Source organism: Manis pentadactyla, chromosome 19 (genome assembly GCF_030020395.1).
Source record: "Manis pentadactyla isolate mManPen7 chromosome 19, mManPen7.hap1, whole genome shotgun sequence".
Taxonomy (NCBI): Eukaryota; Metazoa; Chordata; class Mammalia; order Pholidota; family Manidae; genus Manis; species Manis pentadactyla.
In genome coordinates this window covers 2723476-2739160 of record NC_080037.1, presented here as the reverse complement: position 1 = coordinate 2739160, position 15685 = coordinate 2723476, and the positions used below count along the sequence as shown (strand labels likewise).

The 15685-nt window shown below is 36.7% G+C and overlaps 1 protein-coding gene across 6 annotated transcripts in view; it reads left to right on the top strand.

Moving 5' to 3' along the window:
* The window catches only part of POU2F1 (POU class 2 homeobox 1), a 179401-nt gene that overhangs the window by 70343 nt on the left and 93373 nt on the right, over window positions 1–15685 (top strand). The window contains exon 2 of one of the 6 annotated variants that reach the window (XM_057495145.1): window positions 6080–6180. The exons of the other annotated variants lie outside the window; for them this stretch is intronic. The gene's annotated coding sequence lies outside the window, so the exon portion shown is untranslated. The remainder of the gene's footprint in view (window positions 1–6079; window positions 6181–15685) is intronic. 6 annotated transcript variants of the gene reach the window in all.

The window sequence follows — 15685 nt, the reverse complement described above, 5'->3', positions numbered from 1 at the left end:
TATGTGAACATTTATTATAAGGTTATCTTTGGAGAATAATTACCAGTAGTCAGTAAACTTAAAAATATTGACGTAACATTGATCACTTTTTAAAAAGTGACTTTATAAATGTGCATGTCTGAAGAGGAGGTGGCCAAGGTGAAGAGCACATGGACTAAGAAGAGGAGATGGATCTCAGTTTCAGCTGTGCTGTTCAGTCACTCACAGACCTGAAATAAATCATGCAGCCTTGCGCTTAATTTCCTTGTTTGTACAATGAAAGGATTGGACCAATTGCTGCTAATGCTTCTCTCTGCTCTAAAGCTCTATGATTTTTACCCTTTGCTATTTACAACAACCAGGAGGGATAGAGGTTACCTTTTATGTTAGATTTGATTCTAAATCCAACATTGTAGGGCAGTAATATTTAAACTATTCTTGTTGAATGGTGAGGGAAACCTCTGGGAAAGGTTCAGGGTTAGTGATTAGTTGTGCCACTGTTTTCTTCAGTGGCCTGCACTTCTCATCAACCTTTCTGATTTTCCTCTTAGCACTGAGATGATTTTAGTACACACACATGGTATGTCTGCAAGAAGGGGCCCAGCCAGTATGGCAAGAGGTCTGGATATTGATGGTCTCTGTCAGGACATGTTATGGGGTGGTCTACAATACAGTACCTTTTTTTTTTTTTTTTTAGTTTTGTTTTTTCTGGCAGGAGGAGGTACTAGGAGCTTCTCTCTCTCACATTAAACAGGACATTGTCTTTTATAGCATGGTGGCATGTTGTTGAGGACATGTTCTAAAATGAGAATGAAATCTATTTAACAGCATATTTAAGCTTAGAAAGGAGAACTTTAATGACCTCATTGTGTCTCCCCAACAATCGAAGGTTGTGGAAGATCATTTGAGAGACATTAGGTGCTCGTCTCCTCCTTCGTATTGGGTTCAAGATGCAGGCTGACAACCGTGTAGAATCTGGCTCAGAGCTCCTGAGCCCCGACAGGCCTGTTGTGCTGTCTTGTTTTCTTTTACATTCATGTGAGAAAATTATGTGCATGTATCTGCATGTGCACATACACTCACAAATGTTTGTTACCTTAATTATTTCTTCTTAGTGCTTCTAGACTAGGGAGAAGGAGCTATTGAGGCTTATAGGTAAAGTAGATTACACTTTTTGTCCCTTGCCATCTTTTCAGTCTCTTATAATACCTATTGCATAAGGAGGAATGATAGTATAGACTATATACTAATTCAAGACAGGATCTCGATCTGATTTAGTTAAAATGTACCCTATCTATTAATGCTATTTCTAATCATTGGTAACCATTCTTCATTGCTTGGAATTTTTATCTTGACCTTACATTTGAAAGTTACTGGCAATTGTAATGTCTGTTACATTAACTGTCTGGAGCACTGAGTAAGCAGGGCCAATAGAATCCTCTGCTGATGGGCTAATGGCTTTAGGAGTTTCATGTAGGGCTTTGGAGAATTCGTTATTTTTGTGGAGCTTCAACATAATTTCTGAGGCCAAAATCGTTATACAGTATTACCTTGAATGGCCTTTCTGCTGAGTCCGCTGCTTAGTGTTACCATGACCAGGGCGGTGTGAATGGGTTAAAAGGCTTTTTCTCCACCAGACTGCCCAGAGAGCCTCTCGTGTCATTGCGAGTTTTTTGTTGTGGTTGTCTGATGAATGAGTTTGAATGTGAAATAAGTAGAGCCTGTAATAGAGGTATGTCCTGTAACTACTGTTTCCTACTAAACATAGTTCCGAAAGGATCTATAGTGGCTAATGTAACATTATAAAATCTTTAATATTTCTATTTTGTCTGAAAACAGTCTATAAAAGTAGAAAATTTTCTTGAGTCATGTACGGTGACGCCCTGAATTGACAAAGAATTTAAGTTACCTTATGAAGGAAATGGATTCGTAGTTGAGACTCAGAGCCATGAGAGCCTTTTGGAAGCTTATCCAGTTAACCTTTTTGTATTTGGATAAAATGTGACTTAAATTCAAGCCAAATGGAGAGACGGTCGAAAATAACCCTGTTTTGTATTATTTCTAGGCAACCTAAGCTTTGTATTTGAAGTCTTTTGTACTTGCCTATCTCCTCTTAATTACAGAACTTTCTCATATTGTAACAAGTCCTTACTTACATTTAAAACCACTGTTGTCATTCCTGCCTAAGTAATTCCTACTTGTTTTGAACTTCTCTTAAAGTTCTCTGTGTTCGGCCTACTGTTAAGGCCCTGGTCGGTCTCAGCCCTTTGTTATCTGAAGCAGAGAACCTTGTTCTGAGAGGTCTTTGGAACAAGGTAATGAAAACTGGTAGCACAGCACTGCACTCCTCTCTCTCCCTACACTGATTTGGGTAATAAAGTAAAAGTATTTGGTCAGCCTCTTGGGAGCTAGCCAAGTGCTAAAAATGTTTAATAAGAAATTTTATAAAAACTATGTCCATTGAAACAAAAACTAGGGTTGTACATGCTAAATATTAACTATTTGATATAAACCTACTAGTTCACTTTCCATGTATATATGTATGCCTATAAATATAGGTAACAGTGGTTTCATACATAAACACATTGAACATATTACTATTTATATGCAAAGTCCTGTACTGCAAAATACGGGGACTGTTTGAACTTTATGGACTTAAGTCATGAAGGCTTATGTTTGGAAAATTATAAGCTAGAAATGTCAGTGCAGATATGCAAGTATATAACTAAGTTGATAACATGAGACAGGAAAGAATAACTGAGATTGAAAAACCCCAGTTAATATTGATTGTGCACAAATAACAAGACCACCTTTTGGAAATCCCAGCTTGTCTAAAATGTGCATGTACACATTTCACTCTTTGATGTAGACTTAAGACAATGGTAATGGCCCTAGGGTTTGTTCCTTCATTTCTTTTTCCAAAAGAATAATTTCTGGAAATACACTAAGCTTTGAAATTGATATTTGAATTTATTCCTTAGGTAAAATGCTCCTTGAAATTTAAGTAAAAATATTCCTGTAATTCAAGCATTTTCTTATTTTAGAAAATAAAATGACAAGTGGAAGAAAACAAGTCAGATGTATGTTCTTTTCTGTTTCCTGCCTTGTATTTAAAGTCAAGAATCTGGCCTTTTGAGTAAGTTTCATCATAGTGTCTTATCACAAAATAGATACAAAATAATCCTGGGAGTAAGTAAATAAACACTTCCCTCTAAAGTTCCCCGTTTTTTTTAAAAAAAATTGTGACCAATCTTTTGATTCATTTAAAACATGATTTTAAAACTACATTTTGCAGGTGTAGTACTGAAGGTGTTTAGCAATTTATTTTTAATTATGAGCTTCAGAAAATTGTTCAGATGGCTTGAAGTCATCAGTTCTAACAGCGTGCAGCATACTTGATTTACCCAGACGTTTTTCTCTGCTCCACGTCTCCATTAATCTCTGGTCACTGTAATGTCACTAGCTCAGCCTTTTCTTGGAAGTCCTGCCCATCCTCTTAAAGGAACTAGGGAAGGAGATGTAAACGGGTGTGCTGACGTTATAGGAAAAACAAAAATGCGTTTTATTGTAGATGAAGTATCTCTCATGCATTAGATACTAAGGAAGAACTACATCAAGGTATGTTTTTTAAATGGTACAAGTAGTGAGGAATGTTAAATTTATGACTCAAACGTCAGACTCGTCCCTCCATACAGATGTGATATCTTGGAAAAGTTGTTCTTCTGTTACAAAGAAATAAAAGGTTAGATCTGTTGCCCTGTGTCTGAAGACCTCAGTTTTTGGAAATGGGTTGTGATTGGTAGTAGATGGAGTGTCTGATACACAGGGACCCTCCTCTCCTCGAGTAATCATGAACAGATGCCTCTGATTTTCTCTTGGTGCTTAACATGTCTAGGAAAAGTTGGCATCCTGAACTACTGCAAATCTCTGCCTGTCTCTTAGACAGTGAGATGCTAGCCAGTAGACTCATGTCAGAAGACCAGTGGGCCTCCTTTACATTTGGTTACTATGCCCCACTTAGTTCCCAGGAGTGAGGTAAAAGCATTGCACTTTCTTTCTCATATTCCAGTCTCCTAAGTTTGACACTGTAATCAATGGGGCCCAAACTTCAGTGTGCATCAGAAGCTTCTGGAGTGTTTGCGTAAACACATCGCAGGGCCCCCACCCTGAGTTTTTGATTCAGTAGGCCTGGGGAGTCCTGAGGATTTACACTGCTTGTGATGTCCCAGTTGCTGCTGCTGCTGACCCAGTGCCAGCCCTTTGAGAATCTATCCCCAACCCTAACCTTGTTAGACCAAGGAACAGTCATACTGAATTTATTCAAGAAGATGCACAGTGTTTATTACTATTTAGCTTAGACTTCATATTGTTTCTTTCTTTCTGGATGTTGGTTACTGTATTCAGTGACCCACAGGGGATATTCTTAAAACTTACATCTTCAGTGAAAGAATGGTTTCCACTGGGTAATTGGCATCTTGTAAGTTTTCAGGGACACATTAATTACTGCTGCTAGGCCTAGAGCCAATTTTGGAGTAGAAGAAAATACTTTGTATTAATTTGCTGTTTCAAGCAAAGATGTGACTTTTGTTGTGGTTGTATTTGTTCTTTCCTTAGATACCATAATTGTTACTTCACTCAGTGAGTGTTGAAACTTTAAACCCATCAGAGGCCAGTACAAGCTCTTGGCCATTGCCAACTCTTGTCTGTTCCTGCGGAGACTCAGCAGGGACCAGAAAGATTACTGTTGTGAGGACACACCTGCCTTTTTTGCATCCAGTCTAACTTGGGGAAATTCCAAAAGAATAACAGGTCTATAGATGTTCCAGTGGACAGCCAGGAAGATTCTTCCATTTTGTAGACACCACACTGGTCTAAATGGGAAGGGTCGGGGTCTCTACGTACTCATTACAGTTGGTGCTCTGGAGGTGTGGTGGGTGTGCTGAAGTTTATATTTGTTTTCTGTATTTATTTGTCTCAGTATGTTTTTGTTTTGTCTTGCCTTTTGTTTAAGGTATATCCTCTTAAAGTTTGACAATTTAAAATTTATCTTAAAGAACTTAAAGTGCATATAGAACATATTCTTCTCAAGAGAAAAAGAATTGTTTCTTTTCAGTTAAAACGTCTTGATAAGTTTTGACCACCATTGGAGAATTATGTCAGAATTTTATGTTGATCACTATTTTAAAGAATTATAAGCTGCTGTGATCCCCTTCTCTCACAAAAATAATTCCTTTTTAAGAAGACAGTTTGTACTATTTACACTAATGATTTTGTTTACATGAATAGGAATATCAGCTAGTGTATAGAAAAAATTAGATGGGCTGTTATATGAGCATTGAGTACAGATAAAACTTAGATGGTCTTCGTTAGTAAGTCATACTACTCGATCAGCTATACTAATTTATACTGGCTATGCTAATTAGTTATAATTCAACTATAGCTGTATGGAACAGGTATATGGCAGATAGGAGTCAGTGCGTGGCACAGCTCCTTCACTGGTTAAGGCTGCTTGAACTTAGAATGGATCAGGGTTCTGAGGCCTCGGGGCAAAGGGTATGTATGGTGGTCAACCAGTGATGGTGAATTTCCACACCTGTATGTGCCACGCATTGATCTTTTCATTTCCTAAAGATGATGTAATCTTGTATCTTTTTGCAGAATACAGTGGTAGCACTTTATATCAATCTTTATCTATTATACATATATTTAAATCCAATTGAAGTAGATACTGTAAATTTGGAGGGAGGTTGATGTTGGATTGGGGGTCTTTTTGTATGTTCGTGAAATATACCCTTTAAAGAAAATGTTCAGTAGGTTGTTGAATCCCGGTGGAAGAATAGCACCCTGTAATAACCTTCCAAGAGCCTGCGGACCCAACTCTGGTTCCTGCAGTAAGGGCAGGTGCGGGCAGCCCTATTTTGTAGATGAGGAAGTCAGTACAAGAGAGGTGTCTGCCTCTAAGCACTTCATGTTTAGGGAGTTAAACATACCTTGATGGGTGGTCCTATGTTCCCCACTGTGTATATTGTTCCCCCTTAAAGTGTTAGGTTATTTTATACAGCTTACTCAGTCTTGCCTTTTTCTCTTTTTGTATTCATAGACTGGAAAAGTAAGAAGAGCTTTCCTGCCTTTTTAATTACCAAACTACTCTCAGTTTTCAGTGAATCAATTCAAAGAAAGAATGCAGTCTTTCTATACCTGGTAAATATTTTCTGCTAATAAAAGCTATTAATTTAGTAGCCTCTGATAAATCCAGGTGTTATGATTGCCTTTAATTTTGTGGAATGACTATAAAATGACTTACTAGATATATATATTTCATTTTTAACTGGAATTTGGTATTTATTGTGATGGAGTGATGCTAGGACGGAGTGAGGCCTAGAATGCCTGGGCCCTCGCCAGCAGGGGGAGGAGTCAGGATTGGCCCTAGTTACTTAGGTTAGGCTCTGTGTTTTTTTGAAAAAGTTGTGAATTTAATGCAAACAGGCTACATGGATATATTTTTATACTAAGTATTATCTTTATTGTGGTAATATAACATTAGCAATAATCACTGTATGGTAGCTTAGTAGAAGTACTTCATAAGTAACAGTTTTGTAAAATTAAAATTAATCTAGTAATCAGAATATTATAAACTACATTTTATCATTTTACATATGACCTAAGTGAAGATTAGAGAGATCAAGCAGGTTGCTCAGGGAAGTTCAGCTGCCGGTGGAGAGTTAAGATCAGAATCTGCATATTTAGTCCTAGTCTAATACCTTACTAAATGTTGGTTTTTTAACTTAAATATAAATTAACATGCCTAAGAGAGTGGATAAACCATAGTGACATTACATTAAGATTTTTCCTTTTGTGTAACTTTTGAAAATGTTAATGTGGGAACAGAGAAGACAAAATGGTTTTATTTATTCTACAAAACATATTTAATCTATTAACAACAGTGTAAATAACCATTAATTAACTACTAAGTGCCTTTGAAACTTTTATATACGTTTTATTTAACCCTTGGGAGTTTTATTGTACCTGTTTTACAGATGAGGAAACTGAGGCTCAGAGAGCTTCGTATGTTAGAGCTGGAGTTTAAACCTAGTTCTCTGGTTTTAAAGCTCCTTACTAAACAGTGAAGCCTGTTTATTTTTAGAATATTATTATTATAGAATCATTTCCTCTCTTAATTCACCCATCCAAAAACCTGAGCATTTTAGAGATATATCAAGATAGTGCCGAGAAGATATATCTTCCTCTGTAGGGATTTTAACTGTAGGAATCATATTAGCTATTTTTATAATATAACTTAAAGGTGTAGGTTTTACACCCCTTTTTAAAAAAATAGCATTTAGTGAATATTTATATATTATAAACATATGGCTACAGTAAACTCATTTGAGCAAATTCAGAAGTATACTTAGTGTGACTGAAATTTGTCTCTGTTTTTACTTATTAGAGTTGATCATTATTTTCCTAAAATATTTTTAAAACAGACCTTTCAAAATTAGTTAAGACACCTCTGATGAAAAAAGTTGATGGTACAGCAAAGGGTATTATTCAAAAGTTAAAACAACATTTTGAGTGTGTGACTGATTTGGGGATAAATGCTTATTTAAGTGAAACTGTAATGATGAAAGTATAAAGAAAATTCCTTCTTCCTAAGTAAAATACCCAGAATACCTGAGTTTGCCCAAACCAGGAGAATCTTTGCCCTAAAACCTGACTCATGCCCTCAAATTCACTTTTCCCCGTGTATCTTCATTATATCACCACCACCACCTGCCTGGCCAAGAGGGTGGGATGCACAGTGCAGGCGGCGAGACACTAAAATACATTTCCTAGAAGTTCACATCAGGTAACTGTTTTTTTATTCCTGGTAATTAAATCTTAAAGCAAAGAATGATCACTTATGTGCACTTACTCTATGCTATTCCAGATGAGAACTAACGTACCAGAGGTGGCCTGGCACGTTTCTGTTTGTGCCGTCATATTTTACAGGACTTTACAAAAGGTGGCATGTGTTGACATGTTCTTTTTTTCTTATTTTAGTTAAATTCTTTCTAACTGGAGCTTGCAAAGATGGTATAAAATTTATTGGTACAAGGACATTATGACGAGATTTCATAACTATATAACTTCATATACTTAACTAACAGAAGTATTACTTGCAGCTACTCATCTTATGAGTAGAAGGGAAGGAGGTGAGGCAGAGTGAGGCCACCTGATGTTTACTGAATTCCTGCTCTGTTGGCCTTAGACTGGACACGTCCACATGTGTGCTTTCATCTTTTCAAAAAAGTTTTTATTGAAGTACAGTTAACATATAATAGTATATTAGGTGTGCAACATAATGATTTGATAATTACTGTGTTAAGAAGTGCTCACCATGGTATGTGTAGGTACCATCTGTCACCATACAAAGTTATTATAATATTACTATGTTCCCTATATGTACTTGTCATCCTCTTAATTAATTTATTTATATTTAGAAGTTTGCATCTCTTTATCCCCTTTACCTATTTTACCCATCACTCCCACCTGCCTTTCCCTTCTGGCAACCACCATTTTGTTCTGCATTTATGAGTCTGTTTCTGTTTTGTTTGCTCATTTGTTTTGTGTGTTGAGTTCTATGTAATGGTATTTGTCTTTGTCTGACATGTTTCACTTAGCATTATACCCCCTAGGTCCATCCATGTTGTCAAGAACGGCAAGATTTCATTCTTTTTTATGGCTGAGTAGTATTCCATTGGGTATATGTACCACAGTATCTTTATTCATTCATCTGCCCATGGACATTTAGGTTGCTTCCATATCTTGGTTATTTACATAATGCTGCAGTAAAAATAGAGGTGCATATCTTTTTCAAATTAGTGTTTTTCTTTTCTTCACATAAACAACCAGAAGTGGAATTACTGGATCATGGGGTATTTCTCGCTTTGTTTTTTGTTGACCCTCCATGCTGTTTTCCATATTCACACCCCCACCAGCAGTGTGTGGAGCTTCCCTTTTCCCCACGTCCTTACCGACTCTTGTTCGTTGATACTTGCCCATCTGACTGGTATGATGTGATGTCTCATTATGGTTTCATTTAAAAAATACATTAAAATGTAGAAGTATATAGGAAATAGAGCAAAGAGAAGAGGCTCAAAATTACTCCTTGCTATTTGGATTTACTTGTTGACCCTTCGTGTTCTGTCATCTGCTGAGCACAAGATACCACTGATTGTGGCCAGCGCTCTGAGCCGTGGCCGCCTGGGCCACCCTTCGGTGCTGAGGTGGTCAGAGGGCATCAGGCTTCAGCGGATGTTTTCAAGTTATAAGTTCTCAGAAGATTCTAGTTAACAACACTGTATTATATACTTAATTTGCTAAGAGGGCAGATCTTATGTTGACTGCTGTTGCCACAAAAAAATTTTTTTAATGAAAAGGTGTGGTGAGGGAATGGCTTTTGGAGGTGATGGATAAGCTATGGCCTGGATTATAATCTCATGTGTTATTTTATCTCTAAATTTATCAAACTGTATACATTAAAAGAGTACAGCTTTTTGTATGTCAGTCACACTTTAGTCAAGTGATTTTTTTTTAAGTTTTCAAATGAAAGAATATATACATCATAAGAAATGTTATTTAAGGATTAAAACATGAGAAAAAGATCAGTCATGTTTGCGTAGTCCTAACATTATGAAGACTCTGTTCTTACCAAGTGTAGTAAAGGTGATTTACTGGCCTTTGGATTAAAAGTCAGAAAACATGAAAGTATCCAAGAGTGTCACTTGAAATTTTTATTATAACAGGAGAAAAATCATCACAGTAGTATTTGTTAAATATTTATCAAGGGATTATAATAACACCATTATCATTTTTATAATTCCTGATAATTTTTTAAGTAACTCTCATTTTAATTTTAAGAACCACCTTGGGAGAAGCATAATAAGCCTTGTTTTTGAAATGAAGAAATTAAGGTTTGAATGTGTTGAATTTCCTGGGGCTGCCTTGACAAAGTGCTACCGGCTGCGTGGCTTAAACCACAGAGTCTGTGGCCTCATAGTCCTGGAGACCAGAAACCTGAGATAAAGGCGACCAGGGCTGGTTCCTCTGAGGCTGTGAGGGGCAACCTGTTCCCGGCCCCTTCTCGTCCTCCCTCTGTGTGTATCTGTCTCTGTGATCGAATCCACCCTTTCTGTAAGGACAGCGATAGTACTGGATCAGGGCCCAGCATTAGGACCTCATTGCAAAGGCCTGACCATCTACAATGACCCTATTTCCAAATATCACATTCATGGGTTCTGGGGGTTAGGTCTTGGTCATCTTTTGGGGGGCACAGTTCAGTAGCAGATGTGAAGTCCCTTGCTCAGGGTCTTTTTAGTAGAAAAGTCAGACATACCACATTGTGGTGCCGCTAGTAGCTTTAAAAGAACATGACAATATAAACCACCTTTAAAACTCATTCTTTAATACTGTCTTCTGTCTGGGTAGATTTTACTAAAAAGTGACTGAGTTTCTAATATATTTAATAGCATTTTTGGTTGTAATGGATTTCAAGCTTTTTTGTCTTTGGATAGTAAGTGACAACTATGGGAAGCTGTCTTAGTTCTTACGTCTGAATTCAAATTCAAGCTTCCATTAGTGCAATCGTAGAGCTTCAGGATGTGGACTTCCGCTCTGTATCTTGGGATGTCCGTCTGAATACCGTTCAAGTCGTTTCGGGTGCGCTCTGATGCCACATCACCTGTGCATTTCATGAGTCCATAAGACTTACATTGTTGCCAGTGTCGTGAAATACACATCTTGTGATCAGAGATTTCGAGGGATGGGAAGGGCAAGACTTCATTCAATAGGATGATTTTTGAAACATTGTATGGTAGTTTATTGAGCTGGGTTTTGTTTTGTTTTTTCTCTTCTTTGCTGCTTTTTAATTTTTATTTTAAAGTAATTTCAGATTTACAGAAAAGTTTGAAAAGTAGTACAAGTAACTTTTCCCCCTGAACCTTTTGAGAGTAAGTCACTGACTTGATGCTCCAGCACTCCTAAATACTTTAGTGTATAATTCCTAGAAATAAGGACATTTTTTTACATAGCCACAGTATAAACTTAAACTCAGGAAATTCATAGTAATACATTACTATCAACTAAACCATATGCCCTATTCAGATTTTGTCCCCCAAATGCCCTTCATAGCGAATGAACCCAGCCCAGGATCAGGTATTGCATTAAGGTGTTGTATCTCTTCAGTATTCATCAGTCAAATAGTTCCTTCATCTTTCCCTGAATTACAGGAATATGACACTTTGGAATAATATATTTTGTGTAATGCTTTTGAATTTGGGTTTATCTGATAGTTCCACATGATTAGATTCAGGTTACGCAGCCATGGCAGGGATTTCGGAGAAGTAATGTGTTCTCATTACATCTTTTTGGGTCGTGTACAATTTTTATTTGTTCCTTGACCAGTGATGTTACCTTTGATCATTTGATTAAAGCAATGTTTACCAGGCTTCTTCACTGTGAAGTTACACTTCTTCCCTTTGTAATTAATAAATATTTTGTGGGGAAACAGCCAATTTTCATTATAAAATTTTCACCCACTAGATTTAGCATCTTGACTGAGCTTACTGTTAGTATGATTGTTTCCAAATGTTTATTTTGTACTATCATTATTCTTCGTGTATTCATTATTTGGCATTCCACTGTAAGGAAAAACTTTCTCTTCTCCCTATTTATTTGTATCAGCATGGAGTCATGAATTCCTATGAGTAATGGTTCTAATTCATTTTTATTTTTATTTATTTTGTTCAAATTGTGCTAAATTTGGTTAATGAAAGACCCTACAAGCTAACTTCTATGCTTTCTCACATATTCCCATAAATTTTAAAGCACTTCCACTCACTAGTAATTTTTTCACCAAAAAGTCTCAACAAAGGAATAGAAAGTATAAAAAACCAAATGGAAATTTTAGTACTGAAATTTAGTATCTGCACATCTTACTGGATGGGCTCACAGCAGAGTAGAGGGGACAGAGTAAGCTGAAAGATAGAGCCATGGGAATTACCCGGTCTGAGCAGGAAGGTGAGCCAGAACAGATACATGAACAGAGCCGCGGGGATCTATACAGGACTCCCGACAAAAAGACTGCCACCGGAGCTGGAGGGGGGAGAGAGGGCGGGGATGAAGAGGACTTGAAGAAATAATGGCTTAGAACTTCCCAAACTTGGCAGAAGACAAAAGCCTGCAGATTCAAGATGCTGAGCAAATTCCAATCAAGATAAACCCAAGGAAATCTGTAAGACACATCACAATAAAACTTGTGTAAATTAAAGACAAAGGAAAAATCTTGAAAATAGAAGTAACAAACTTAAATTATGGGGAAAAACAATTCCAAAATCATCAGAAACCATGGGAGTCAGCAGGCGATGGCCTAACATTTTTCAAGTACAGAAAGAGCTCAAGATCCCCAAATCCCACAAAAATATTCTTCAGGACTGAAGGGGAAATCAAGGCATTCTTAAATGAAATAAAACAAAGTGAGTTTGTCTCCAGTAGACCTACTAGAAAAGAATGGCTAAAAAAATGAAATGCTAAAAAAAAGCTGAGTTTTAAATTCAACAGAATGTATTTTGAACTTACATGATGAAAATTTTAAAATACTGATGGGAGAAATCAAGAAAGGTTAAATAGAAAAGTAGAGAGAGATCCTGTGTTCACAGATGAGAAGACTTAACATTGGAAAGATCAATTCTCCCCAAATTGACTAATAGTTTTAGTGTAATCCCCTATCAAATCCCCATAAGATTTAATAGACATGATTTTCTAAAATTAATGTGGGAATGCAAAGGAATTAGAATAGCTAACAAAATTTTGAAAAAGAAGAAAGTAGGAAGAATCATTCTCTCAGATTTCAAGATTTATTACATAGCTGCAGGAATCAAGCCTGAGAATATTAGTGGAGGAATTGACACATTAATCAGTGGAACAGAAGACAAAACCTGAAAACAGATCCACCAAGAACAGCCAACTGATTTGTGACTAAGGTACAAAAGCAATTCAGTGCAGGAAGGATAGTCTTTTTGACAAATGATTTTTATAAAAACCTTTAACCCAAGCGCCAAACTAGGGGAAAAAATGTAGAAAAAAATCTTCAGGATGTTGGACTTGGTGAACAGTTTGTAACGGGACACCAAAAACACTGTCTATAAAAGAAAAAAAATGATGAAGTATATTTCATCAAAATTTAAAAGTTTTGCTTTGTGCAAAACTGTAAAGAGGTTGAAAGGACAAGCTGCATACTGGGAGGAAATATTTGCAAAGCGCATATCTGATAAAGGACTATTATCTACAATATATAAATAACTCTAAAAATCAACCCTATAAAACAATCCATTAGAAAATGGAGCTTTTTGGATTTTTACAAAACCCCAAAAGAAAGGAATAGACATATTACTGTGAAGGATATATGAATGGCAAATAAGCATATAAAACGATGCTCCAAATACCCTAGCCATTAGGGAAATGGAGATTAAGACCACCATAAGCTGTCACTACATGCCGATTAGAACAGCCAAAATAAAAAGTAATGACAATACCAAGTGCAGGTGTAGATTTGGAGAACTTGGATCTGTCACAATTGTGGGAATGTAAAAAATAGTATAACCATTTTGGAAAATACTTGAAATTTTTAAAGAAACTGAATATGCACTCACCATATGACCCTTTGCAAATATTTTCTCCAGTTTGTAGGTTGTGCTCATATGTACATCCCACATAGGAATGTTTATAGCAGCTTTATTTGTAATAACCCCAAACTGGAAACAACCAAAAAGTCCCTTGGTAGGTAAATGGTTAAATTATGGCATATCCTTACCATGGACTGCTCTGTTCAGCAATAAAAAGGAATAAATGATACACAGAACAAGGGATGGATCTTAATTAAGGGTACTGTGTTAAGTAAAAATGATAACTTCAATTGGTTATATATGGTATGATACCATTTGTATAATATTCTCACAATGATAATTCTAAAAACATATGACAGATTAGTGGTTGTCTAGGACTAGTAATATAGCAGGAGAAGAGTGGATGTGCCTATAATGGATGGCAGGAGGGAATTCTTAATGATGAAAGTTTTCTGTATTTTGATTGTAGCAGTGGTTACATGAATCCACACATGTGACAATAAAATGATCTAGAACTACATGCACTTTCTCTCTGTCAGTGTCCTAGACTTGGTAGAGTACTATAGATACATATAGCCAGTGGAGGAAACTGGGTGGGACCTGTCTTTACAAATCCCTGTGGATTTCTAACTACTTCAAAATAGAAAGGTAAAAACAAAAGAGGGATATTATTGCTATAGGATTTCAGAGAATAAATAGTTACATGATAAGGGGAATGTAGCAAGATCTGTCTTTACTGGATAGGTTGATATTTCAAAAGTTGATATAGAGAGGAAGAGAGTTTTAGACAGATTGAGAGTTCAGTAAGTGTTTATGGAATGACTGCCACTATACTGTTAATATTATTAATATATTACTAAGATTCAATTAGTCTGAAGAACATTTTACTTAGTTGAGTGGAAGAACATGTCCTTAAATTTTGTTTCTCACATAGAACTCTGGGATATTTGTTATCCTTGTTTTTTTCACATAAATTCACGAAACCTGAGAGTAAGAGAGAGAGAGAGAGAGAAAGACACAAATGACCACTATCAGAAATGAAACAGTAGTTCAAAGGATGGCTGGGAATAATCAAAGCAGCATGTGGCTTTAAGTAAAACAAAGCCTGTTTTTCATGGGTATAAGAAATGAAATCAGAGAAGAAGTCACATTCCAGTTGCTAAAGTAGGAAAACTCCAGTATTATCCAAGGATGTCAAGACAAGTTGGAAGCCTGTGTTAAAGCTGTGCAGCCACCTGATTTTGCACGTGGTAGAATTTTCGTACCGTGTAATCCTGTATTTGTATGGCTGCATAGTATTTCTCTCTGCTCTTCAGTTCTAAGTGTTCTGTGGCTGGGTATTGTGTCCCCAAGATTGCTCCCAGTGCCTGGCCACACTTGGTCAACACTTGTTGATGTGTTAGTGCATGAAATTAGTTAGTGCAAAACTGTCAACTAGAATGAAGAAAAGATGGTCACAGCAGTAAAGAAATAGGATGATTGATAGGCTAGGCAGATGTGTTTATTAATGTAATGGTAAAACTTCAGTAGAGCTATACAAGATTTTTGCTTTCACAGCTAAGAATCTCGGGATTGGGTTTTTTAATCATGTTTCCTAAATGATGCCAAACTTTAGACTGCACAGTAGATGTGCTCTGAGCTATAGGATAGCACAGGTTAAGGAAATGACTGGAAGCAAGAGCCACCTACTACTAGCTTCTGTCTAGCGTGTTAGCTTTCTTAAGGAACATGTGCTTCAGTGACTGACTGGACTAACTGGCGCCCTGAAGATCGCTGCTCCGCACAGTCTGAGGCCCTGGCGGCATGCTTGGCGCTGACTCGGCATGTCCACGCACATTGTCTGTGCTTGTCAACTTGTATGGTTATCAAGAGTCATTTACTTTTTGTGTTCCCAGGCCTGTTCATGCTGGTGATACTTCTTATTTTAATTACACAGTTTAAATAATTGTTATATAAACCAAAGAAGATAACGGGAAAGGGGAGATGATACTTCTGTGAAAAGTTAAATTGAATGCTTTGAAAAGATAAGGTAAAGGGTAATTACT